Raw genomic sequence first — 27,308 nt, forward strand, 5'->3', positions numbered from 1 at the left:
GTTGCTACCGTGCTGGTAAAACCTTGGATCATTGCTTGATAACTTAACTTCCGCGACAACATATAAGGCCTCCCCCGCCTCCATTTACGGAAATACTGCATCTTGCCTATGCCGTTCTGTACCATCACTCATTCATATATCTTTATGTACATATTCTTTATCCCTTTACACTTGTGTGTATAAGGTAGTAGTTGTGGAATTGTTAGATTACTTGTTGGTTATTACTGCATTGTCGGAACTAGAAGCACAAGCATTTCGCTATACTCGCATTAACATCTGCTGACGATGTGTATGTGACAAATAAAATTTGATTTGATTTGATTTACATGTTGCATTAATACACTATATATACAAAAGTACAGTGCATTCGGGAAGTATTTAGACCTCTTACATTTTTCCACATTTTGTTACGTTACAGCCTTAAAATTGATTAAATATTTTTTTTGCCCACATCAATCTACACACACACCATATACGGACGAAGAAAAAACATGCTTTGTTTTTGCAAATGTAACATTTGCAACATTGCAAATGTATAAAAATAAAAATAAATCACATATACATAAGTATCCAGACCCTTTACTCAGTCCCTTGTTGAAGCACCTTTGGCAGCGATTACAGCCTCGAGACTTCTCGGGTATGACGCTACAAGCTTGGCACACCTGTATTTGGGGAGTTTCTCCCATTCTTCGCTGCAGATCCTCTCAAGCTCTGTCAGGTTGGATGGGGAGCATCGCTGCACAGCTTTTTTCAGGTCTCTCCAGAGATGTTAGATGGGGTTCAAGTTCGGGCTCTGGCTGGGCCACTCAAGGACATTGAGACTTGATCCGAAGCCACTCCTGCGTTGTCTTTGCTGTGTGCTTAGGGTCGGTGGAAGTTGAACCTTTGCCCCAGTGTGAGGTCCTGAGCGCTCTGTAGCAGGTTTTCATCAAGGATAACTCTGTACTTTGCTCTGTTCCTCTTTCCCTCGATCCTGACTAGTCTGCCAGTCCCTGCCTCTGAAAAACATCCCCAGAGCATGATGCTGCCACCACCATGCTTCATCATAGGGATGGTGCCAGGTTTCCTCCAGAAGTGATGCTTGGCATTCAGGCCAAATAGTTCAATCTTGGTTTCATCAGGCCAGAGAATCTTGTTGGTCTGAGAGTCTTTTAGGCAAACTCCAAGCGGGCTGTTATGTGGCTTTTATGGAGGAATGGCTTCTGTCTGGCCACTCTAACATTAAGGCCTGATTGGTGGAGTGCTGCAGAGGAACTCTGGGGCTCTGTCAGAGTGACCATCGGGTTCTTGGTCACCTCCCTGACCAAGGCCCTTCTCCCCCATTTGTTCAGTTTGGTGTGTGCCTTTCCAAATCATGTCCAATCAATTGAATTTTCCACAGGTAGACTCCTATCAAGTTGTAGAAACATCTCAAGGATGATCAATGGAAACAGGATGCACCTGAGCTCAATTTCGAGTCTCATAGCAAAGGGTCTGAATACTTATGTAAATAAGGTATTTCTGTTTTTTATAAATTTGCTAACATTTCTAAAAACCTGTTTTCGCTTTAATGGACTCTGGAGCAGTGGAAATGTGTTCTCTGGAGTGATGAATCACGCTACACCATCAGGCAGCTCCAACCTCAACTCAACTCCAACCTTTGGGATGATTTGGAATGCCAACTGCAAGCCAGGCCTAATTGCCCAACATCAGTGCCCGACCTCACTAATGCTCTTGTGGCTGAATGGAAGCAATTCCCCGCAGCAATGTTCCAACATCTAGTGGAAAGCCTTCCCAAAAGAGTGGAGGCTGTTATTGAAGCAAAGGGGGGACCAACTCCATATTAATGCCCATGATTTTGGAATGAGATGTTCGACGAGCAGGTGTCCACATACTGCTGATCGTGTAGTGTATGTGTAGCGCTATGTTTGTTGACATCATACAATGCATTCTGGTTGTCACGTAAACATCTGTCAGACCAAAGATGTTATAACAAAATGAGGTGAAGGAATGGTTCACTCGACTGACTTGGTTGTAACTGATTGACTTGATTGTAACTGTTGTTACTCAGGGTTGCCAGCTCAGACTCCCCTTTCCAGGGGTTGTATTGTTATTTAGCTTATAAAATTTCTGCCATCATAAAGAATGTAGCTGCTGTTAGCGTAGCTGACACGCATCTCTTCTCTTAAAAATATTACATTTCTCACTTGCGTTTACCAGAGATGTGGTACATTGTAAACAAGTCTAGCTGTTAGGTCACAAACATGTTTTTTGTCAGGGCAACCTGTTAGTTAGACTGGTTTATGGAATAGGTTTGACTGTGGATGTGTTCCATGTGATGCTTGGATGATGAAGTTCGCATTTATCTTTAACAATAAAAGGTGAAATTTAGGAATAAAGTTGTGAAGACCTTTATTTCCCATCAGTACAAAACATTGTTTAGATGCTTTTCAGACAACAATACTGTTTAGACGCGTTTGTTGCATCATGTGTTCTGTTGCTACTGTTCCAATCACATATTTGCGATGGTACACTGCAGGGACAACTCAACAATGATCACAAATATGTGATCGTATACGTCAAAGGGTTAACATCAAGGTATAGAACAGGGCTGCAACCACCAAACACTGTCTCTGTCTACCCTACCTGCTCTGTCTACCCTACCTGCTCTGTGCACCCTACCTGCTCTGTCTACCCTACCTGCTCTGTCTACCCTACCTGCTCTGTCTACCCTACCTGCTCTGTCTACCCCTGCTCGTGTTCTACCCTATCTTCTGTCTACCCTCCTGTTCTGTCTACCCTACCTGCTCTGTCCCTACCCTATTGCTCGGTCTACCTCCTGCTCGGTCTACCCTACCTGCTCTGTTACTACCCTACTGCTCTGTCTACCCTTATCCTGCTCTGTCTTACCCTACCTGCTCTTGTCTACCCTACCTGCTCTGTCTACCCTATCCTTCTCTGTCTACCCTACCTGCTCTGTTACCCCTCCCCTGCTCTGTCCACCCCTACTGCTCTGTCTACCCTACCTTGGCTCTGTTACCCTATGCTACCTGCTCTGTCTAACCTACCTGGCTTATGTCTACCCGACCTGCTCTGTCTACCGACCTGCTCTATCTAACCGCCTGCTCTGTCTACCCTACCTGCTCTGTCTACCCAACCTGCTCTGTCTACGCTCTCCTTCTGTCTTATCCTACCTGCTTCTGCTACCGACCTGCTCTGTCTAACCGACCTGCTCTGTCTACCCTACCTGCTCTGTCACCCTACCTGCTCTGTCTACCCTACCTGCTCTGTCTACCTACCTGCTCTGTCTACCCTACCTGCTCTGTCTACCAACTGCTTGTCTACCCAACCTGCTACTCTAACGACTGCTCTGTTACCTAACTGCCGTCTCGCACCCTGACTCTACCCTACCTTGCTCTGTCTACCCTACCTGCTCTGTCTACCCTACCTGCTCTGTCTACCCTACTGCTCTGTCTATCTTACCTGCTCTGTCTACCCAACCTGCTCTGTTACCACCTGCTCTGTAACGACCTGCTCTGTCTACCCTACCTGCTCTGTCTACCACTGCTCTGTCTACCCTACCGCTCTGCTCTATTCTACCTGCCTTACCGACCGCTCTGTCTAACCCGACCTGCTCTGTCTAACCTACCTGCTCTGTCTACACTCTACTTCTGCTCTGTTCTAACCTTACTGCTCTGTCTACCCTACCTGCTCTGTCTAACGACCTGCTCTGTCACCCTACCTGCTCTGTTACCCTACCTGCTCTGTTCTACCCACTGCTCTGTCTTCTACCTGCTCTGTCTACCCGACCTGCTCTGTCTAACCCGACCTGCTCTGTCTACCGACCTGCTCTGTCTACCCGACCTGCTCTGTCTAACTGACCTACTCTGTCTACCATGCTCTGTCTACCTACCTGCTTGTCCTTCCTCCTGCTCTGTCTAACCACCTGCTCTGTCTACCCGACCTGCTCTTGTCTACCCGACCTGCTCTGTCTACCCGATGCTCTCTGTCTACCTACCTGCTCTGTCTACCCTACCTGCTCTGTTCACTACCTGCTCTGTCTAACCGACCTGCTCTGTCTACCCGACCTGCTCTGTCTACCCTACCTGCTCTGTTCTACCTGACACTGCTCTGTCTACCCTACCTGCTCTGTCTACGCACCTGCTCTGTCTACCCAACCTGCTCTGTCACCCTACCTGCTCTGTCTGTACCAAATGCTCTGTCTGCTACCTGCTCTGTCTATCCCTACCTGCTCTGTCTACCCGACCTGCTCTGTCTAACCGACCTGCTCTGTCTACCACCCTGCTCTGTCTAACCCTGCTCTGTCTACCGACCTGCTCTGTCTTACCCTACCTGCTTCTGTCTTCACCTACCTGCTCTGTCTAACCCTGCTCTGTCTACCCGACCTTCTGTCTACCCAACGCTGCTCTGTCTACCGACCTGCTTCTGTTACCGACCTGCTTTGTCTACCCTACCTGCTCTGTCTACCCGACCTGCTCTGTCTACCCAACCTGTCTGTCTACCCTACCTGCTCTGTCTACACTACCTGCTCTGTCTACCCTACCTGCTCTGTCTAACGACCTGCTCTGTCTTACCCTACCTGCTCTGTCTCCCCTACCTGCCTCTGTCTAACGACCTGCTCTGTCTACGACCTGCTCTGTCTACCCTAACCTGCTCTGTCTACAACACCTGCTCTGTTCTAACCGACCTGCTCTGTCTACCCACCTGCTCTGTCTACCGACCTGCCGTCTACCCGACCTGCTATGTCTACTACTGCTCGTATCCTACCTGCTCTGTCTACACTACCTGCTCTGTTCATACCTACCTGCATCTCCTGCTTGTCTACCCTACCTGCTCTTCTTACACTAACCTGCGTCTGTCTACCCGACCTGCTCTGTCTAAACGACTGCTCTGTCTACACTGCTGCTCTGTCTACCGACCTGCTCTGTTCTATACCAGACCTGCTTCTGTCTACCACCTACCTTGCTCTGTTCTACCACTCTGCTCTCTGTCTACACTACCTGCTCTGTCTACCCGACCTGCTCTGTCTACCCTACCTCTCTTTAATCTCCTCTACTGCTCTGTCTACCTACCCTGCTCTGTTACCACCTGCTGACCCCTCTGTCTACCCTACCTGCTCTGTCTACACTACCATGCTCTGTCTACACTACTCTGTCTGTCTACACTACCCTACCTGCTCTGTCTACCCTACCTGCTCTGTCTACACTACCTGCTCTGTCTCACTACCTGCTCTGTCTACCCTACCTGCATTCTCCTGCTCTGTATACCCTACCTGCATTCTCCTGCGCTGTCTAGACTACCTGCATTCTCCTGCTCTGTTTACCCTACCTGCATTCTCCTGCTCTGTATACCCTACCTGCATTCTCCTGCGCTGTCTAGACTGCCTCATTAATTACTGTTGTTGTCACGTTCTCTTTCATAATTCAACAAGTGTGTCAATAGCAGGATACACTCGGATAAGAAGATCAACACACTTGGCTCTCGATTAGACCTATCTAAACATTTCAACTGTATTCAATTATTACTTTTTTCAATTCTCCAAAAAAATGAACACCAATCAAAATAGTGTCATCTTTCTTCCCATGTGAGTGTCGAGATGGTGCGTTAAATCCCAGACGAAGCATTAGCATTCGTACAGATTCAATGGAAATCCAACGTATTCCATTGAGCACATTTCAGCCAGTTTGTGTTTGACAGGTCATTACAAACACGCACCGCCCACAACCGCAAGGCTCTCCAGAGGATAGTGAGGTCTGCACAACGCATCCGCGGGGGCAAACTACCTGCCCTCCAGGAGACCTATAGCACCCGTTGTCACAAGGAGGTCAAAAAGATCATCAAGGACAACAACCACACGAGCCACTGCCTGTTCAACCCGCTATCATCCAGAAAGCGAGGTCAGTACAGGTGCATCAAAGTGGAGACCGAGAGACTGAAAAACAGCTTCTATCTCAATGCCATCAGACTGTTAAATAGCCATCACTAGCACAGTGAGGCTGCTACCTATATACACATACTTGAACTCATTGGCCACTTTAATAAATGGAACAGGAGTCACTTTAATAATGCCACTTTAATAATGTTTGCATATCTTGCATTACTCATCTCATATAAATACTGTATTCTATACTATTCTACTGTATCTTAGTCTATGCCACTCTGACATTGCTCATCCATATATTCCTTACTTAGATTTGTGTGTATTGGGTATATGTTGTGAAATTGTTAGATATTACTTGTTAGATATTGCTGCACTGTCAGAACTAGAAGCACAATAATTTCGCTACACACGCAATAACATCTGCTAAACACGTGTATGTGACCAATAACATCTGCTAAACGCGTGTATGTGTCCAATAACATCTGCTAAACACGTGTATGTGACCAATAACATCTGCTAAACACGTGTATGTGACCAATAAAATGTTATTTGATTTTATTTTATTTCCACAGTCGTAACATTAAACGGGAAAAAACGACAGGCACAAGCAATAGTATGAAAGAGTCGCAGGTGTAAAATGAATCCAATAAATCCAGGGATATTTAAGTGACAAGTGGATTTTGTACCCCTCAAACACAGGAAATAGATCCACATGTGACACAATCTCAATCGCACGCCCTTTCCCACCTGGACAAAAGGAACACCTATGTCAGAATGCTGTTCATTGACTACAGCTCAGCGTTCAAAACCATAGTGCCCACAAAGCCCCTAGGTGGTAAGGGTAGGCAATAACACATATGCCACGCTGATCCTCAACACTGGGGCCCCTCAGGGGTGTGTACTTAGTCCCCTCCTGTACTCCCTGTTCCCCCATGACTGCGTGACCAAACACGACTCCCAACACCATCATTAAGTCGACACAACAGTGGTAGGCCTGATCACCAACAACGATAAGACAGTCTATAGGAAGGAGGTCAGAGACCTGTCAGTGTGGTGCCAGGACAACAATCTCGCCTCCCGGGTGGCGCAGTGGTCTAGGGCACTGCATCGCAGCGCTGGCTGTGCCACCAGAGACTCTGGGTTCGCGCCCAGGCTCTGTCGCAGCCGGCCGCGACCGGGAGGTCCGTGGGGCGACGCACAATTGGCCTAGCGTCGTCCGGGTTAGGGAGGGTTTGGCCGGTAGGGATATCCTTGTCTCAAGGGCCGGGTGCAGTGCACCCGGCCGGGTGCAGTGCACGCTAACCAAGGTCGCCAGGTGCATGGTGTTTCCTCCGACACATTGGTGCGGCTGGCTTCCGGGTTGGATACGCGCTGTGTTAAGAAGCAGTGCGGCTTGGTTGGGTTGTGTTTCGGAGGACGCATGGCTTTCGACCTTCGTCTCTCCCGAGCCCGTACGGGAGTTGTAGCGATGAAACAAGATAGTAACTACTAACAATTGGATACCACGAAATTGGGGAGAAAAAGGGGGGTAAAATAAATAAAATAATAAAATAAAAAATAACAATCTCTCCCTCAATGTGAGCAAGACAAAGGAGCTGATTGTGGACTACAGGAAAAGGCAAGCCAAACAGGCCCCCATTAACATGGACGGGGCTGTAGTGGAGCGGGTCGAGAGTTTCAAGTTCCTTGGTGTCCACATCACCAACGAACTATCATGGTCCAAAAACACCAAGACGGTCGTAAAGAGGGCACGACAATGCCTTTTCCCCCTCAGGAGACTGAAAAGATTTGGCATGGGTCTCCAGATCCTCAAAATATTCTACAGCTGCACCATCGAGAGCATCCCCACCTGGTATGGCAACTGCTCTGCATCTGACCGTAAGGCGCTACAGAGGGTAGTGCGTACGGCCAAGTACATCACTGGGGCCAAGCTTCCTGCCACCCAGGACCTATATAATAGGCGGTGTCAGAGGAAGGCCTCATAAATTCTCAAAGACTCCAGTCACCCAAGTCATAGACTGTTCTCTGCTACCGCACGGCAAGCGGTACCGGAGCGCCAAGTCTAGGTCCAAAACGCTCCTTAATACTTTCTACCCCGAAGCCATAAGACTGCTGAACAATTAATCAAATGGCCACCTGGACTATTTTGCATTGACACCCCCTTTGTTTTTACACTGCTGCTACTCGCTGTTTATTATCTATGCATAGTAATTTTACCCCTACCTACATGTACAAATTACCTCGACCAATCTGTACCGTGCACACTGACACCGTACCGGTACCCCCTGTATGTAGCCTAAATTATAGTTATTTTATTGTGTTATTTTTATTTATTTTTTAACTTTAGTTTATTTAGTAAATATCTATTTTCTTAAAATTGCATTGTTAGTTAAGTGCTTGTGAGTAAGCATTTCACGGTATTCGGCGCATGTGACAAATAACATTTGATTTGATTTGACATTCGATTTGAAAAAGACAGATCCTCAGGTGGGTGGGACATGCGCTTTGCTACTATAAGGCTAATTGAAGCTTCATAACTCTCAGTGTTCAAAAGTAACATTTGATAACAATGCAAGAGAAACAGATGAACAGGGATTAGATTTACTCTCACAGTTGACCAAAAATAAATATCTGAAAGCCCCGCCCCGCCCGTCTTCTGATCTGACCCGCTGTGTAATATCTCAATAACCCAGCACCAATAACCTAGCATTAACAACACAACTTTGCTCTTTAAAAAATGAGATTTCTGCCTAAATTATTTTTACGTAATTACGTAAAACGTAATTATTTTTTATCAGATGGCCATTAACAAGAACTGGTAATGTTACATCATTATAGACAGGTCTGGAACTCACCTTTCTGGTCATTGTTTTAAGTAAATTGCTGACGTGTACTTACTTTTGGACAAAAGCTCAAGTACATAGTGCAAAATATTATGAAAATATGAAAAATCATACATGATTTTTTTCCTATTCAATGAAAGTGGGGCAACAGGGCTTGAAATGACTGAAATGCTTTCTAAATATAGTAACAATCAAATGTTAATGATTTCACATTTCTTATTAATGAAAAATGTATATGATCATACTTAGTGACTATTTCATATAACTGACAACAGATCATTATCTCCTAAACTTGTTACAACTTTAACTTTAAGCACAAAGTGATTTTGTCCGTCTTTGACCAAGAGAAAGTGGCCTTGTTTCAATTCTATGAAATGATTTAGAATGGTTTCATGTTGAGAGCTCTAAATCCATCTGAGAATGTGACAGCAAGACTCGCTCGACAGCCACCGTTCATTTGCGGTTTCCCAGGCTGGGCTCACTAGCTCAGACGAAGAGAAAATCGATTCTTTGTCTGGATAGGCCAGAAAATGTGACACGTCACCCCCTATGCAAATGTGGGATATGAAACCTGACACTTCAAGTCAGCTTCGCTAAGAGAGTGGTAGGGGAGAGCAGACAGATGAGGCTTTCTGGCACTATATGGCCCGGGACCCTACAGCGTTCACAGAGCGCTTTGTACACCAACATGTCAGTCCGAACCAGTCCAGAACCGCTCAAAGTCTCCCATTTGGGGGACTTAACATCTAAGAGATGTGAAAGAAAACAACCCAACTATGTGACCCAATGCCTCCAAACAACCCAGCAGTTGTGTCATCCAAACAACCCAACAGTTGTGTCATCAAAACAACCCAGCAGTTGTGTCATCTAAACAACCCAGCAGTTGTGTCATCTAAACAACCCAGCAGTTGTGTCATCTAAACAACCCAGCAATTGAGCTCTTTTTTCCAAAACAACCAGCAGTTGTGTCATCAAAACAACCCAGCAGTTGTGTCATCTAAACAACCCAGGCAGTTGTGTCATCTAAACAACCTCACACAGTTGTGTCATCCAAACAACCCAGACAGTTGTGTCATCTAAACAACCGCTCTTTTGTCATCCAAACCCAGCAGTTGTCATCTAACAACAAACCCAGCAGTTGTGTTCATCTAAACAACCCAACAGTTGTGTCATCTAAACAACCCAGCAGTGTGTCATCTAAACAACCCAACAGTTGTGTCATCTAAACAACCAGCAGTTGTGTCATCTAAACACCCAACAGTTGTGTCATCTAAACAACCCAGCAGTTGTGTCATCAAAACAACCCAGCAGTTGTGTCATCCAAACACCCAGCAGTTGTGTCTTTCAAACAACCCAGCAGTTGTGTCATCCAAACAACCAGCAGTTGTGGTCATCTAAACAACCCAGCAGTTGTGTCATCCAACAACCCAGCAGTTGTGTCTTTCAAACAACCCAGCAGTTGTGTCATCAAACAACCAGCAGTTGTGTCATCCAAACAACCCAGCAGTTGTGGTCTTTCAAACAACCCAGCAGTTTGTGTCATCAAACAACCCAACATTTGTGTCATCTAAACACCCAGCAGGGTGTCTTCAAACAACCCAGCAGTTGTGTCATCAAAACAACCCAGCGTTGTGTCATCTAAACAACCAACAGTTGTGTCATCTAAACAACCCAGCAGTTGTGTCATCTAAAAAACCCAGACAGTTGTGTCATCTAACAAACCCAGCAGTTGTGTCATCAAAACAACCCAACAGTTGTGTCATCAAAAACCACAGTTGTGTCATCAAAACACCCAACAGTTTGTGTCATCTAAACAACCCAACAGTTTGTCATCTAAACAACCCACACAGTTGTGTCATCAACAACCCACAGTTGTGTCATCTAAACAACCCAGCAGTTGTGTCATCTAAACACCCAGCAGTTTGGTCATCCAAAAACAACCACAGTTGTGTCTTTCAACAACCAGCAGTTGTGTCATCAAAAACCCAGCAAGTTGTGTCATCAAACAACCCAGCAGTTGTGCGACAAACAACCCAGCAGTTGTGTCTTTCAAACACAACCAGCAGTTGTGTCATCTAACAACAACAGTTGTGTCATCCAAACAACCCAGCAGTTGTGTCATCTAAACAACCCAACAATTGTCATCATAAACAACCCAGCATTTTCATCTAAACAACCAGCAGTTGTGTCATCTAAACAACCCAGCAGTTGTGTCATCTAAAAACCCAGCAGTTGTGTCATCTAAACAACCCAGCAGTTGTGTCATCTAAACAACCAGCAGTTGTGTCTGTTCAAAACAACCAGCAGTTGTGTCACAACAACAGCAGTTGTGTATTAAACAACCAGCAGTTGTGTCATCTAAACAACCCAGCAGGTTGTGTCATCTAAACAACCCAGCAGTTGTGTCTTTCAAACAACCCAGCAGTTGTTGTCATCAAAACAACAGGCAGTTGTGTCATCTCAACAACCCAGCAGTTGTGTCTTTCAAACAACCCAGCAGTTGTGTCATCAAAACAACCCAACAGGTGTCATCAAACAACCCAACAGTTGTGTCATCTAAACAACCCAACAGTTGTGTCACTAAACAACCCAACAGTTTTCATCCAAACAACCCAGCAGTTGTGTCTTTCAAACAACCCAGCAGTTGTGTCATCAAACAACCCACAGTTGTGTCATCTAACAACCTAACAGTTGTGTCATCAAACAACCCAGCAGTTGTGTCTTTAACAACCCAGCAGTTGTTGTCATCCAAACAACCCAGCATTGTGTCATGAACAACCAACAGTTTGTCTTTCAAACAACCCAGCAGTTGTGTCTTTCAAACAACCAGCAGTTGTGTCATCCAAACAAAACCAACAGTTGTGTCATCCAACAACCCAGCAGTTGTGTCTTCAAACAACCCAACAGTTGTGTCTTTCAAACAACCCAACAGTTGTGTCATCTAAACAACCCAACGTTGTGTCATCTAAACAACCCAACAGTTGTGTCATCAAACAACCCAGCAGTTGTGTTCATCTAAACAACCTAACAGTTGTGTCATCCAAACAACCAGCAGTTGTGTCTTTCAAACAACCAACAGTTGTGTCTTCAAACAACCCAGCAGTTGTGTCATCAAAACAACCCAGCAGTTGTGTCATCTAAAAACCCAACAGTTGTGTCATCCAAACAACCAGCATGTGTCATCAAAAACAACCAACAGTTGTGTCATCTAAACAACCCAGCAGTTGTGTCATCTAAACAACCCAGCAGTTGTGTCATCAAACAACCCAGCAGTTGTGTCATCCAAACAACCAGCAGTTGTGTCATCTAAACAACCAGCAGTTGTGTCATCCAAAACAAACCCAGCAGTTGTGTCATTTAAACAACCCAGCAGTTGTGTTCATCCAAACAACCCAGCAGTTGTGTCATCAAAACAACCCAACAGTTGTGTCATCTAAACAACCCAACAGTTGTGTCATCTAAACAACCCAGCAGTTGTGTCATCCAAACAACCCAGCAGTTGTGTCATCTAAACAACCCAGCAGTTGTGTCTCAAACAACCAACAGTTGCACTAACAACAGCATTGTGTCATCTAAACAACCCAGCAGTTGTGTCATCTAAACAACCCAACAGTTGTGTCATCTAAACAACCCAGCAGTTGTGTCATCAAAACAAACCAACAGTTGTGTAATCTTTCAACCCACAGTTGTGTCATCATAACAACCCAGCAGTTGTGTCATCTAAACAACCCGCAACAGTTGTGTCATCTAAACAACCCAACAGTTGTTGTCATCTAAACAACCCAGCAGTGTTGTCTATTCAAACAACCCAACAGTTGTGTCATCTAAACAACCCAGCAGTTGTGCATCTAAACAACCCAACAGTTGTGTCATCTAAACAACCCAGACAGTTGTGTCACTAAACAACCCAACAGTTGTGTCATCTAAACAACCCAGCAGTTGTGTCATCTAACAACCCAACAGTTGTGTTCATCTAAACAACCCAGCAGTTGTGTCTTTCAACAACCCAACAGTTGTGTCATCTAAACAACCCAAACAGTTGTGTCATCTAAAACAACCCAGCAGTTGTGTCATCCAAAACAACCCAGCATTGTGTCATCTAAACAACCCAGCAGTTGTGTCATCTAAACAACCCAGCAGTTGTGTCATCTAACAACCCACAGTTGTGTCACTAAACACCCAGCAGTTGTGTCATCTAAACAAACCAACAGTTGTGTCATTCCAAACAACCAGCAGTTGTGTCTTTCAAACAACCCACAGTTGTGTCATCTAAACAACCCAGCAGTTGTGTCATCTAAACAACCCAGCAGTTGTGTCATCCAAACAACCCAAACATGTGTGTCATCTAAAACAACCAGCAGTGTGTGTGTCATCTAAACAACCCACAGTTGTGTCATCCAAACAACCAACAGTTGTGTCTTCAACAACCGCATTGTGTCATCTAAAAACCCAGCAGTTGTGTCATCTAAACAACCGCAGTTGTGTCATCAAACACCCAGCAGTTGTGTCATCCAAAACAACCCAGCATTTTCATTACTGTAGGTTGTCTCATCAGTAAGATTCTCCTGCAACTATTTCAGAAATGTATCCCCACTAGGGTCTGTGTTTAATAATGTTTCACCCATGTCTTTCAAGCTGACGTCACATCCCAAGGAAAGGTGTGTGTGTGTGTGCACCCGCGTGTGAAAAAAAAGAGGTGCCCAGAGTCACTTAACATCCATCGAACACCCAAACTATAAACAATTTTTCCTTGATAAATTCTCAATACTACAAAGAGAAACCTCATAAAAAGAACATGAAAATACTGTCCTGAGAGTGAACTCCCCACCCCTCATCTCTCTCTTCATCTCTCCCCTCTTTCGATTCATCTCTCCCCTCCTCTCTCTCCCCCCTCTCTCTCTCTCTCTGCCTTTTCTCTCTGTCTCTCTGTCTCTTTTTATCTCTCTCTGTAAGTCACAGCCCTTCAGCACAACACTGTAATTAACTTGGTTGGCCTGCGTTTGATGAGTGCCCAGCGCAATGTTGTCTGTGTGTGTGTGTGTGTGTGTGTGTGTGTGTGTTGTGTGTGTGTGTGTGTGTGTGTGTGTGTGTGTGTGTGTGTTGTGTGTGTGTGTGTGTTGTGTGTGTGGTGTGTGTGTGTGTGTTTTGGGTGCAGATAGCGTTTGAGACTAGCAGCAGTTCCACCCAGGGCTTTTCTTTAACAGCATGCTGTAATCTAATTGCCAACTCATAAAATCAATTTTCAACTGATGAGCCAAATAATAATATCTTCAAACATTCTTATACTACACACACGCGCACATGCACACACACGCACAGAAACACACTGAAATCTTACGCTAGCCAGCTCTACCATTTCAGCGTCCTCAGAAAAGGAATATTCACCGCGTGGTAACCTCTTAGAGAGAATCAGCTGCATGTTAATGATAACTTAGCTCCTACATATCAGCTCTACAACTAATTAAGCCTATAGCAAACTTGGTGTAGTTATTGTGGCTATTTATGCATCACATGTAACACACATCCATATGCACATTTTAAAAATACAGTAAGCCTCTAAAACACTTGGCTAGCTTATGATGACAGGTATTTATTTACTAATCTTGTGCTGTGCTCCATTGAGAATGTAGGTTATGGTGTTTGAATACCTCACCTTAACATTCCCTCCTAAATAGTGCAGTATCTTACCTGACAAGAAACAAACAAGCCAAAGAGCTGCTGGGTCATGATACATAGCTACATCCCCAGAGTAACCTACAGAGAGAGGGAGATAGAGGACGAAAAGAGAGTTGGGGGGGTTAGACAGAGAATTGGTTGCCAAACAATGTTTAGGGCCACGCACACACGGACACACACACGCATGCACAGGCACACACACTGATGTATTTGTATTGCCCTTCATCAAGTAAGTCTTCGTTACATGGTTCAGACATTGGGCCAGGAGAAAAAGAGTAAAGGGCAAAGATGGAGAGTAGCAGACCTCTATCCTGATAGAGAGACTAATCATTGCCTGAAGTTACAGTACACAGGTCAATCACCTTCTAGATCATATTTTGATCTCCTCCCTTCCCTCTATCTCTATGCTCTTGCTTTCCCTCCTTACTTTCCTCAAGCTGTGACTCTTTTACAAAAACAAGACAGTAGATATTCCATTCTAGTCACATGTGTGCTCTGCTTACACCTACTTGCAATGAGTAAAACACACTAGTACAATAACAGAATATATTTAGTTATATATTTAGTCATATGTTGTTATATTTAGTCAGCTTCATACAGCGCTTGCACAGAACCCCCAAAAATGTGAACCCAGCTTTTCTCTCCCCATCTCCCCATCCCCTTATCTCTCCCCTCCCTCTCTAACAGGCAGGGGTGTTGTTGATGACACGTACCCTGCAGAGAGAGGACATGCAGGGTCGATGGACCACAGTACTCACCCCACTCTGCACTGTGTGTGGGTGTATGTGTGTGTTGTGTGTTTGTTTATCTGTACCTCTGTGTGAAAAAGCTCCACCATTGGAGCGGATCTTTCAGTGTGAGAGAGCTAACAGACCATTTCTTTGTTTCCCTTTCTTTCTGTGTGCATCCCTCTAAACTGTACTCTCTCTCTCTCTCTCTCTCTCTATGTCTCTCCATCTCTCTAGGTAGCAGCTACATAAACAGTTCACACCATGTGGTATATTTAATAGAAAACCTCAAAAATAATTTGTGCAGGTAAGTTTGTGTGTGTGTGTGTGTGTGTGTGTTAAGGTTTGGTATTCCAGACATACTCCTGCCTGTGTATTGGGTGAGATGGACAGTTCATTCATTATTTACAGAGTCTGTTTTAGGGAGGAAAGACTGTCAATCCATAAATAGGACAGAGAGGTACAGCAGAGAGGTACACACACCAGCACACTACACACACCCCTAAAATGATTCAACACCAAACCGTCCCACTTGGTCTGAAGACTCTAGGAGTAGCTCAGTAAGCACAGTAAGTCAGTTTAGACTGGTGGTTAAGAGCATTGGGCCAGTAAATGAAAAGTCGCTGGTTCAAATCCCTGAGACAACTAAATTGAAAAATCTGTCAATGTGCCCTAATTGGCACCCTAATTGCTTTGGATAAGAGTGTCTGCTAAATGAAAAAAAGGTAGCTATATGTCAAGACCAGCCTTGTGCTGTCCTTAATAGCCCAATTCAGAATCAAGATACACAACATGGTCAAAAGTATATGGACATCGCATTCCAATATCATGGGCAGTAATATGGAGTTGGTCCCCCTTTGCTGCTATAACAGCCTCCACTCTTCTGGGAAGGCTTTCCACTAGATGTTACTGCGGGGACTTGCTTCCATTCAGCCACAAGAGTATTAGTGAGGTTGGGCACTGATGTTGGGATATTAGGCCTGGCTCGCAGTCGCCGTTCCAATTCATCCCAAAGGTGTTCGATGGGGTTGAGGTCAGGGCTCTGTTCAGGCTAGTCAAATTCTTCCATAGCGATCTCGACAAACCATTTCTGTATGTACCTCGCTTTGTGCACAGGGGCATTGACATGCTGAAACAGGAAAGGGCCTTCCCCAAACTGTTGTCAAAAAGTTGGAAGCTCTTTAATTACTTGTTACTTTTATTTCTTATTCTTATCTGTATTTTTTTGTAACTGCATTGTTGGTAAAGTCTACACCTGTTGTATTCGGCACATGTGACTAATACAATTCGATTTGATTTGACAGAATCATATAGAATGTCATTGTATGCTATAGCATTAAGATTTCCCTTCACTGGAACTAAGGGGCCTAGCCCAAACCATTAAAAACAGCCCCAGACCATTATTCCTCTTCCACCAAACTTTACAGTTAGCACTATGCATTCAGGCAGGTAGCGTTCTCCTAGCATCTGCCAAACCCAGATTCGTCCATCGGACTGCCATATGGTGAAGAGTGATTCATTACTCCAGAGAACACATTTCCATTGATCCAGAGTCCAATGGCGGTGAGCTTTACACCACTACAGCTGATGCTTGGCATTGCGCATGGCGATCTTAGGCTTGTGTGGAGCTGTTCGGTCATGGAAACCCATTTCATGAAAATCCTGATGAACAGTTTTTGCGTTGATGTTGCTTCCAGAGGCAGTTTGGAACTTGGTAGTGAGTGTTGCAACCCGAGGACAGATGATTTTTACACTCTACAGGTGCTTCAGCGGTCCTGTTCTGTAAACATGTACGGCCTACCTAAGAAGTTGTTGCTCCTAGACGTTTCCACTTCACAGTAACAGCACTTAAAGTTGATCGGGGCAGCTCTAGCAGGGCAGAAATTATGATGAACTGACTTGTTGGTGGAATCCTATGACGGTGCCACGTTGAAAGTCACTGAGCTCTTCAGTAAGGCGCATTGTACTGCCAAGGTTTTTCTATGGAGATTGCATGGCTGTGTCCTCGATTTTATACACCTGTCAGCGTACCCACATCCCCTCAACACATTGCGAGCTAAACATGTTTGCAGCCCCCCTCTTGACAGCGGGGAGAAAGTTTTAGAGTTCATTTCATGCAATTCTACACATTTTGACATGGGGCATAGAGAAAATGTTGCAGTTTTATAGTAAGTTTGCTACAATTCCACACCTTTTGCCATGAGGCAAGATAAGATTTTACAATTTGAATCGCAGGTCATAAATAGAGTTGTGATTGCAAGTGAACCAAAACACTGCAGATGTAAAGACCAAATCAACCGAAAGCTGTCTGGGGCTTCACCTACGGGTCAAACTATAGACTATAGATTTAGTGACTTGATGGTAGATACACCTCTGCCACCACTACTACTACTACTGATGCAATACCAGTGCAGTATGTCATCAGATCTGTCTAATAAGGATTCATAGTTATAATGCATATCATTTATCACTATTTACCAATCATAATCAGTAATCCATAATTTGTGCTGTGGTCCTTAATGCCCTGCTCACCCCCACACAGAGCAGGGCTTATTAGAGTAACGATCAGGCCGCACAGTCAGCTCCCTGCGGGTCACAGGTCACAGCCAGACAATTTGAAGTTAAAGAATGGAATCAGCTCTAACATCTATACCCTATCACCGTCACCCAGTAGTGCAATATAGTCCTATTTGGTTGTATGGATGAGTAGTAATTATATAGTTGGGAGTGCCATCGTGTACATGGTTATCCCTTTATACTAGTGTATGAAAAAATGTCATCAGATGAATTCAAAGGCTGTAGATTTAAACCTGGGTCATCTGCAGACCACTAAGCCCTGTCTCTGTAGTAGGACTTTGCCTGATGCGTAGTCAGGACACTGACTGGGTGACGGGTTCAGTCCTGGAGTGAAAAGAAAGGGGGTTGGCGGAAGGAGAGGAGAGATGATGTTGGCTATTACTGTATGCTAATCTCCAAGACAAGTTGCCTGCTAGTGCCCCTGGCTGTGTGTGTGTATGTGTGTGTGTGTTTGCGGATGTTTGTGTGTGTGTGTGTGTCAGTGTTCATTTTGTCAACAAAACTAAAATATTCGTCAAACCTATTTTTCAGTGCCAATTGACGAGACTATAACTGACTAAATAGACCCAGATTTTTTTTCTTCATTTCAGTTCCCATTTCAAACGAAACGGGATGAAATTACTGTATCTCTGTGACTAAAATTTGTCATCACGACAGCTGTGATGGAACAGGAAGTTTTATAAATGCCCGACAGATAATTTGTTTGTTCGACATGGTGGGATATTTTTGAGACTGTAAAATGAATTATGAGAGAAACATTATTGTTCAGAACATTTCTTATATTACTACCTACAGCCGAAAAAAACTTTGGGATATTGGATCGTCAGAAATTCGAGCAGAAATTCTACTTCCCAGGATCTTTTGTTTGAACTTCCCGAGGCAGCACTATTCATCCCGGGGGTGCACCAACACCGGAAAAGAGGAAGAAGTGGGGCCCTAGTCAGACTCAGGCAGTGTGCATACCATCCACCGCTTCCGAGTATATTACTCGCTAACGTTCAGTCCCTGGACAATAAAGTAAACGAGCTCAGGGCGAGGTCCTCCTTCCAGAGAGACATTAGGGACTGTAACATACTCTGTTTTATCAAATCATGGCTCTCTCTGGATATATTGTCCTCGTCCATTCAGCCAGTGGGGTTCTCCATCCATCACGCGAACAGGAAGAAAGAACTCTCCAGGGTTTGTTTCATAATTAACAACTATTGGTGTAATTGTGGTAATGTACAGGAACTCAAGATCTTTTGTTCTCCCGATTTGGAATACTTCCCCATCAAATGCCGACTCAGAAGGCTGAAGAAATTTGGCTTGGCCCTTAAGACCCTCACAAACTTCTACAGATGCACTATTGAGAGCATGCTGTGGGGATGTAACACCACCTGGTACCGCAATTTCACAGTTGGCAACCGCAGGGCTTTTCAGAGGGTGGTGCGGTCAGCCCAAAGCATTAGCGGGGGCACACTGCCTGCCCTCTACAGCACCCGCTGTCAGAGGAAGGCCAAGAAGATCATCAAGGACCTCAGCCGCCCGAGCCACGGCATGTTCACCCCGCTACCATCTAGAAGGCGGAGACAGTACAGGTACATCAAAGTTTGGACAGAGAGACTGATAAAACAAATATTTCTCCAGGCCATCAGACTTTTAAACAGTCACCACTAGCCGGCCTCCGCCCAGTACCCTGCCCTGAAACTTAGTCACTATTACTAGCCGGCTACCACCCACTACTCTACCGTGCACCTTAGAGACTGCTGCCCTATGTACATAGTCATTGAACACTGGTCACTTTAATAATGTTTACATACTGTTTTACCCACTTCATATGTACTGTGTATACTGTACTCTAGTCAAGGCTCATCCTATATAACTACTGCTGTACAAACATTATCTATTTGAATACGGTTCATACTGTCTATACACACCATATACCATTATATCTGACATTCTGATATTTCTTACTTTCTTTATTTAAATGTTGCCGATTTTGTGTGTATTGTTTTGTATTGCTAGGTATGACTACACTGTTGGAGCTAGAAACACAAGCATTTCGCTGCACGTGCGGTAATATCTGCAAATCTGTATATGCGACCTATAAACTTTGATTTTATTTTATTAGTTAAACAACAGTCTATCAAAGTTTTTCTCTCCCTTGACTATAGAAAAGTAGTCTGACTTTGAATTTCTAGTCTCGCTGAACTCTCCCACTTCCCCCACTGCATTTTACATTCATAAAGCATATCGAGGGCTGTTCTAAAACTAGGCTACTTGCAGACAAGACCTTTGGCCATTTGTTAAGGCTACACCTTGTTCAGTCATGTTACCTCATTAGCTAGCTATAGCTAACAACCTGGGGCGTGTTCAGCAGGACGCAATGTTTTCCTTATTGAGGAAAAATGTACTTCCCACGACTGTGATGTGTGGTTGTCTCCTACTGTAGTCATCTGAAGAAGAATGCACTAACTGTACGTCGCTCTGGAAAAGAGCGTCTGCTAAATTACATAAATGTTATGTAAATGTTGAATAAACATTCCTCTCTGAATAAGGAATAATGTCGGCTTTATTCATGAAATTTATTGACTAAATTCCTCTTGCCACTAAACTATATCTGACTTGGTAAATAACTTTATTTTGAGCTAATGTGGATCCAGTGACTCAAACTTGAACACTTGGACCAGGACTCAAGCACTGGGACTCGGACTTCAGCCATAGGGACCATTGGTGACTCGGACTCGGACATAGGGGACTTGGGACTCGATTTGGACTCAAGTTTTAGTGACTCGACTACATCAATGTGTCTGCAGGGTCTGTGGAACGTCAATAACAATGGCAATGACACGACCGACAGACGGGGGTGCAACCCATACTACCTTGCCAATACTTTGCAGCACCATCTGGTGATTGTGCCTCTCTCTCTCTGCGCTTGTATATGTCTGTTTGTTTTGTATGTAATGAGCAATATCTGTGTAGGATGAGTTAGGAATTTACATGGCCAGATAGTTCTTATATATTCTTAACTATGTTTGTCACATTTCTGTTGTTGGGAAGAGAATAGGATGTTACACAGAAAATATGTTGGTAGGACAAGGCTATGCATGTTTGGTCACATGGAAGTCAGTGATTTATGTTTACTATAGGTTAATAAGGCAATACAAATGTGATGTGACTAAAATGAAAGGGCATTTAACAGAGGTGTGGAATCGAGGCACATGACTTGGACTTGAGTCTGACTCAAGTCACAAATTTGATGACATGAGGCTCGACTAGATAGAAAATAAAATAACTTGATACACTGACTAGGACTTGGAACCTCAAGACTCGGTAACTTGAATTTGACTTGAGACTGATGACATGAAATTATCTGTCCAGGTTTTGTAACGTTTGTCACTCATTTTGTGACACAGAGTTTCCGTGGATTACTATCCATGCAGCCAGAGACAGTCTAGTGAAACGCACACACGGCCCTCTGATTGGACCAGAAAACTGTCAATCAACACAGGTCTGGTAAACTAGTGCAGTGAAAACGTTTTGAGAGTGTGAAACTGAATTAATAAAAATATAGCCTTCCATTTATATTTTCTATTCATACCTTTGCTTATTCAATAAGGTCACTAACATAGGCCTATGTCATTGCACCAAAGTATTGTTTAAAAAACATTCATCTGCGCTTCAGAGCCAAAGAGTTGTCAGTCATCAGCATTGGTGCGCAAAGGCAAACTCACATATCCAGATTAGCGACCAGAAAGTTGTTACATTTTCTCCGGTTTTGCCTATCAAAAACAGAGTAGCCTACTTACGTTCATATTATCCATATAAAGTACAGTTTAGCAATCTACTACGTACGCATCTTTGCCACAACAATAGGTGACATCATTGATCATTTTCATATTTCAGATAGGCCTAGTTTGGGTGGGTTATAATTATATACGTGGTACTGGCTATATGTCTAATGATATATGTAACATCGCACTACCTTCAATACTTGAAGATGTAACATATTGTAGTGAATTAATTACAATATTCGTGAGGAAGAAAAACGCTCTAGACAGATCATGCTTCCCATCTAATTCTGTCATCTCCGATGTAAACCGTATGATCCTGCTTGCGCTGGACTCCAGAGAAGTGACAATGTGATATGATATCACTAGTTGAAATGGACTGCTGACATGAATGACTTTCAGCTCAAAATGCAGGTGTAAAACACAGTTTATTTCTGTATCTTGCGTTTTGAAAATGCATCACCGTTTATGGCTGTAATGACAGGCTACATTTGCGCATCGATTGTGAACGCGTGCATGTGCAAGCTTTGAACCACTCGTTTTTTGGTGTAGCAGGTAAAAAGGTTTGAAATCCACAGCTAGTGAACATATTGCTGATTTGCTGTACATCTATAGGATGGGGTGCAGCGCAAACGTCAAATTGTAGGGAGAGAGGATTGACATAAATGAATATGCAACTGTCGCTCCAAAAATGGTTTGGCGATCAAGAATATGAACCGTTTACTTTGCAAGCTCACCAGCAATGGGGCATCAAGAAGCAATTACTAGCATAGGCCTACTTGCCTTTTGGTAAATCAAAATTGCTTGAAATGTATAATTGACTTATGAAGCTAGCATTTGGAATTTGTTGTTAAAATGAATTATTACATAATCAAAATGGGTTGTAGACAAAATAATGAAAAGGCTTGCCTGGTAGCCTCAATAAATAGACAAAGATTTGTAGTTTATCAAGTCATAGATGTTTTTTTACTTGACTTGACAAAAACTTGTGACTCGACTGGGCTTGACTTGATCTTGGAATGCACAACTTGGAATTGATTCAAGACTCAACCCATTCTACTTGGGACTTCACTTGACACTTGGATATTGTGACTTGAGACTTGCTCGTGACTCGAATAATGGTGAGTTGGTCCCACTTCATTTAGTTGACTAAAATGGCACACTGTTTTTGGAATTTTAACAATAACTAGACTAAATCATTATTCAAATGACAAAAATGTGACTAAGACTATTTTAGTCAAAATGACTAAGACTAGACTATATATAAAAAAGAGTGCCAAAATGAACCCTGGTGTGTGTGTGTTCGTTCCCCTGTTGGGTACCCTCTAGTTAGTAGACCCTGTACAGCCAGTGAGCACAGAGCATCTTTCTCACCCTCCTCTCTCTCTCTTCACTCTCTCTCTTCTTCTTTCCTTCTCTCTCTCTTCACTCTCTCTCTTCTTCTTTCCTTCTCTCTCTCTCTTCTCAGCCTCATAATTTATTAACCGACCTGATATCTCTCAGACTCACCAGTACAGCTGTACATCCCACTGCCCTTTCACTACCTCACACCACAGAGATAGAGTGTGTGTGCTTATGAGCTACATGCAGCAGCAGCAGTCTGTAGTCTCTCCTGTTTCTTCAACAGAGCAGAACGGTGTGAGTTGGTACAGGGACACATCAACTGTAGCAGAAATGCAGGACCCCCCCACCACTGTCCAAATACAAACACACACATTACACTAGAGAAGCATAACTCTATACTGCACCTACAAGCTGTATCATATGAGTTATCTTCCTGTACATGAATCACTGACATCATTAGATTATGAACAGTCAGAGTTATTATTACCATGATTGTAGACCGAGCTGTGAGTCAATAAAAGCTTACTGTAAATGGCCTTCCAGACTCATTCAACAAACATAACATCCTCATAGATCAGTTCATTGAAACACCGCTACATCTGGACTGCATGGGCCCCATATGAATGAATACATTTTCACAATCATAGAAAAAGCAACAAAAGCACCATCATCTGTGCTACAGGTGACAGACAGCAACAGTCCAGTGATTTGTTAACTTGCGCATGCTGTTTATGTCAATTCCCAAATCCTCTTTCTTATCATGTTTGGCTACTGCATGAAGAGACTGACTGATGGTCTGTGAGGACTGACAGACGAACAGATGGACGCACAGACAAACGCATGCACACGCAGACACAGACAGACACAGACACGCACGCACACACGTATACACACAGAGAGAAACAGCCAGTTGAGAGGGCTTATTTCCCTGTGCTGAGTAAAGAGAGTGCTGTTGAACTGCTAATGATGTGACAGAGGCTCTGTACTGCATTCATCCCACAGAGTACAGCTCTGCATGAAAAATAGAGTCTAGAAGGCCATGCAAGAACGCACACGCATCATCTACACATATCTACATCAACACATAGCCTATACAAACCACAAGGCCATATCCATTCACACACATGCACAGCAATATTTTGTCTTTACCTGCACACACACACACACAGTCATTCTCACTCACTCTCTTTCTCTAAGCAACCCACTGTGTAGTTTGTTTTCCAGATTTTAATTACTTATCACTCATTAGCTAGGCTATTGACAATAATAATTTAGGCCTACGCACCGTGAGCTGCTTGATTTATAATAGTGCTATATTTAAACTAGCCTACTACTTTTCATCGTGATAGATGTATAATAGTAACTGTTTGATGAAGGCAAAGCTGTAAACAACAGACAACAAACACACATATTTAATTCTAAACAGACAGTGGGGGAATAAATGAGGTATCATCGCATACACACAGACTGTACCATACAGACGCACATATCCAAACACACACACACACACTCTCAGACAAGCATGTATTGCATGCATGTACACACACACACACACACACACCCCACACACACACCACACACACACACACACACACACACACACACACACACACACACACACACACACACACACACACACACACACACACAGCAAAGCACTCAGGAGAGCCAGGTAAAGCTCTGTGATGTGAAAGAGCCCTTTCAGGCTTTTAGGAGAGACACCCAGTGACACACATAGACAAGTCAGGAGAGAGACAGAAACACACAAACACTCACTCCCTCACGCACACACGTACATGCCTAGTCTGTCAGTCAGGAGAGTCCTGAGAGACAGAAGAGACACATAGAGGCAACCGAAAACTGTCCTACCTTTAACTATAAGTACAACGTCACATACATGATTTGGGTTTATCTACGCCATGCCTAAACAACCTGCTATCAAATCCCATAGCCGCGTGGGAGAAAAGACAAGTACACGCGCTCACCTGCGGACGAGGAGGGCACAGTCGCTGAGCACACCGCGGATTGATGGGTGTGTAAATCGATGCGTTCGCGCGCAGTGTGTAGCAATACAATCTTCAACCACAAACATACCTGTATGAACTCATCAGTTACTGTATCCATATATTGTGTCACCGAGGTTAGAAAGCACTTATCACCCCCTCACACGTCGTTTGTTAGGCCACTTCGATTTCGTGGAATCCTCGGTCCATTGTGTCTGTAACGAATTATGTAACAGCCAAAATAACTTATGAACACTGCAGAAAACGCTGCTACTGCGACGCATGGAAATCTGACTTTTCTTTCATTTTATCCGATATGTCCATTTTACAGAGATTATGAAACTCCAACTCAACCTTCGTTTCTCTGACAATTACTTTTCTCTAGTCTTGAAAGGAATTGAGCTGTAATTAATCAAATACTATCACTCACACATCATATCACACTATGATGAAGGATGCAGATATGATTACGTGTCTGTAAATGCAATGCAAACCGCAAGATATATTTCCATTTTACTACGTCATTAGGTCAACAGTTGACAACATAATTGAACTTGCCCTAGCGTGCGCATGTAAACTACGTGTCAAAAAAGCTCCTACCTACGTAGCCTATATATGCGTTCTTGAAAAAAGCCACATTGTGAGTACAATGTCCAGAGATAAAATATTCTAATGACTTACCTTATTTATAATGCGAAGTGCGCAAATCTTGCAGCTATTTGAGCACTTGAGACGAGTTTCTCTTACTCCTGTTCCCTCAGTGGAGTCATACTGCGAGAGAGAGAGAGGGGGAACAAATACATCTGTACCAGAGCGCGTGCAGCCCTTGCCAGAGGATGCTTCAGTCTCCTAGCAACAACAATCGATCTGGCAAGGATACATTTTTATTGGATAAAATGAAAACTTGGTCATTCACCCCTTTAACACGCTTACTAAAATAACATCTCCTGTTTATCTCCAACACAGCGAGCAAACAGAAAGAGAGAGCGAGAGAGAGAGATCATCAACCCTGTAGTAAAAACAACATGTAAGCAGATAGTGACACATTTTGGATGTATGAGTATGACTAATACGATCAGATTAAATTCATGTTTGTTGTATTAAGCATGGCCCGAGAAAGAAATATTGCTACCTAAGGTTGAGAATAAGATCCTGGGAAATGAAATGATACACATAGGGGGTGTACTTTCTGAACCTCTAAATTAATAGAACCAGATAAGGTTGGAAGCCACTTCCTCTCCCAATGGGAACCAAGGAACACTGTTGGCCTGCCCTATTACCTGAGCTCCACAGCGCTCAGACCACAGCCTTACACAGGCTATCGGCTGGAGACTGTTTGGATAGTGGGCTCTCTCCCATCCCTCATACTCTCTTTCCCTCCCTCCTCCACCATTCTGTCACACCCTTCTCTGAATACCAACATATCTATGTTTCTGTCAATATGTGTGTGTGTGTGTGTGGTGTTGTGTGTGTGTGTGTGTGTGTGTGTGTGTGTTGTGCTGTGTGGTGTGTGTGTGTGTGTGTGTGTGTGTGTGTGTGTGTGTGTGTGTGTGTGTGTGTGTGTGTAGCCACTGCCCTCTCTCAGGCCCAGCCATGCATGGAGTGCCTTTGCGTTATGTTCAAGAGGAGCTGCACACTTCATTACTGGCATTCTAATGACTCAATGCACACCACACACACACACACCACACACACACACACACCACACACACACACACACACACACACACACACCACACACACACACACACACACACACACACACCACACACACACACACACACACCACACACACACAGAGGAGGAGAGAGAGAGAGACACACACACACACAACAGACACCAGCGTCGGTGTCGTTTAAGATGAGGGAGGATGATAATATTTTTTACGAACATGGCCTTATTTCTGTTACAGCATATTGGATGACTGTCATTCATATTATATTCACCCAGTTCAATGTGACATTGATAAGTTTATGCTACTACATGATACTCTAGTTTTCCCTGTACCAATCACGAGGTTGCTACAACCTAGCCTATGAATGAAAGTTTACAACGTAGCTGTACAAACGAGAACCTCAAGATCATTTGAACCAGAGCTTTCAGTAAACAGATCTGTGTCTGTGTATTGGGAAGTTAGCCAAGCGTATAGAGGCATTTAAGACAAAGTCATTTTTGATTGGGAATGTAATCCCAGCTTTATTGTATACTGTGCAGCCTGTCTGTTTTGTATGCATGACGAGATGACTGGGAGGTGTGCAGTGTTAGGCTGGTGTTCTGTTCCCTATACTTCTGCATCAACATATGGTGACAAACCCCCTAACAACATACAGCACATACTGTACACATACACACACACACACTTACACATGCTCGCACTGATGTAGTGGCGGGCCCAGCCTGTGTTGCTCTCCACATCCACCATTCTGTCACACCTCTGTGAACCTGTAGGTGCTTTTGTGATGACATCCTGTAGGTCTGATATCTGA

At 43.9% G+C, this 27,308-nt stretch overlaps 1 long non-coding RNA gene across 1 annotated transcript in view; it reads right to left on the reverse strand.

The window, feature by feature from the left end:
- The window catches only part of LOC111961185 (uncharacterized), a 31,134-nt gene extending 5,521 nt beyond the window's left edge, over nucleotides 1-25,613 (reverse strand). The window contains exons 1-2 of the long non-coding RNA XR_002876971.2: nucleotides 25,504-25,613; nucleotides 14,413-14,478 (exon numbers count right to left, since the gene is read on the reverse strand). This is a non-coding gene — a long non-coding RNA (uncharacterized lncRNA). The remainder of the gene's footprint in view (nucleotides 1-14,412; nucleotides 14,479-25,503) is intronic.
- Nucleotides 25,614-27,308: the final 1,695 nt, after the last annotated feature.

The sequence above is a fragment of the Salvelinus sp. IW2-2015 genome, linkage group LG4q.1:29 (assembly GCF_002910315.2).
Source record: "Salvelinus sp. IW2-2015 linkage group LG4q.1:29, ASM291031v2, whole genome shotgun sequence".
Classification (NCBI taxonomy): domain Eukaryota; kingdom Metazoa; phylum Chordata; class Actinopteri; order Salmoniformes; family Salmonidae; genus Salvelinus; species Salvelinus sp. IW2-2015.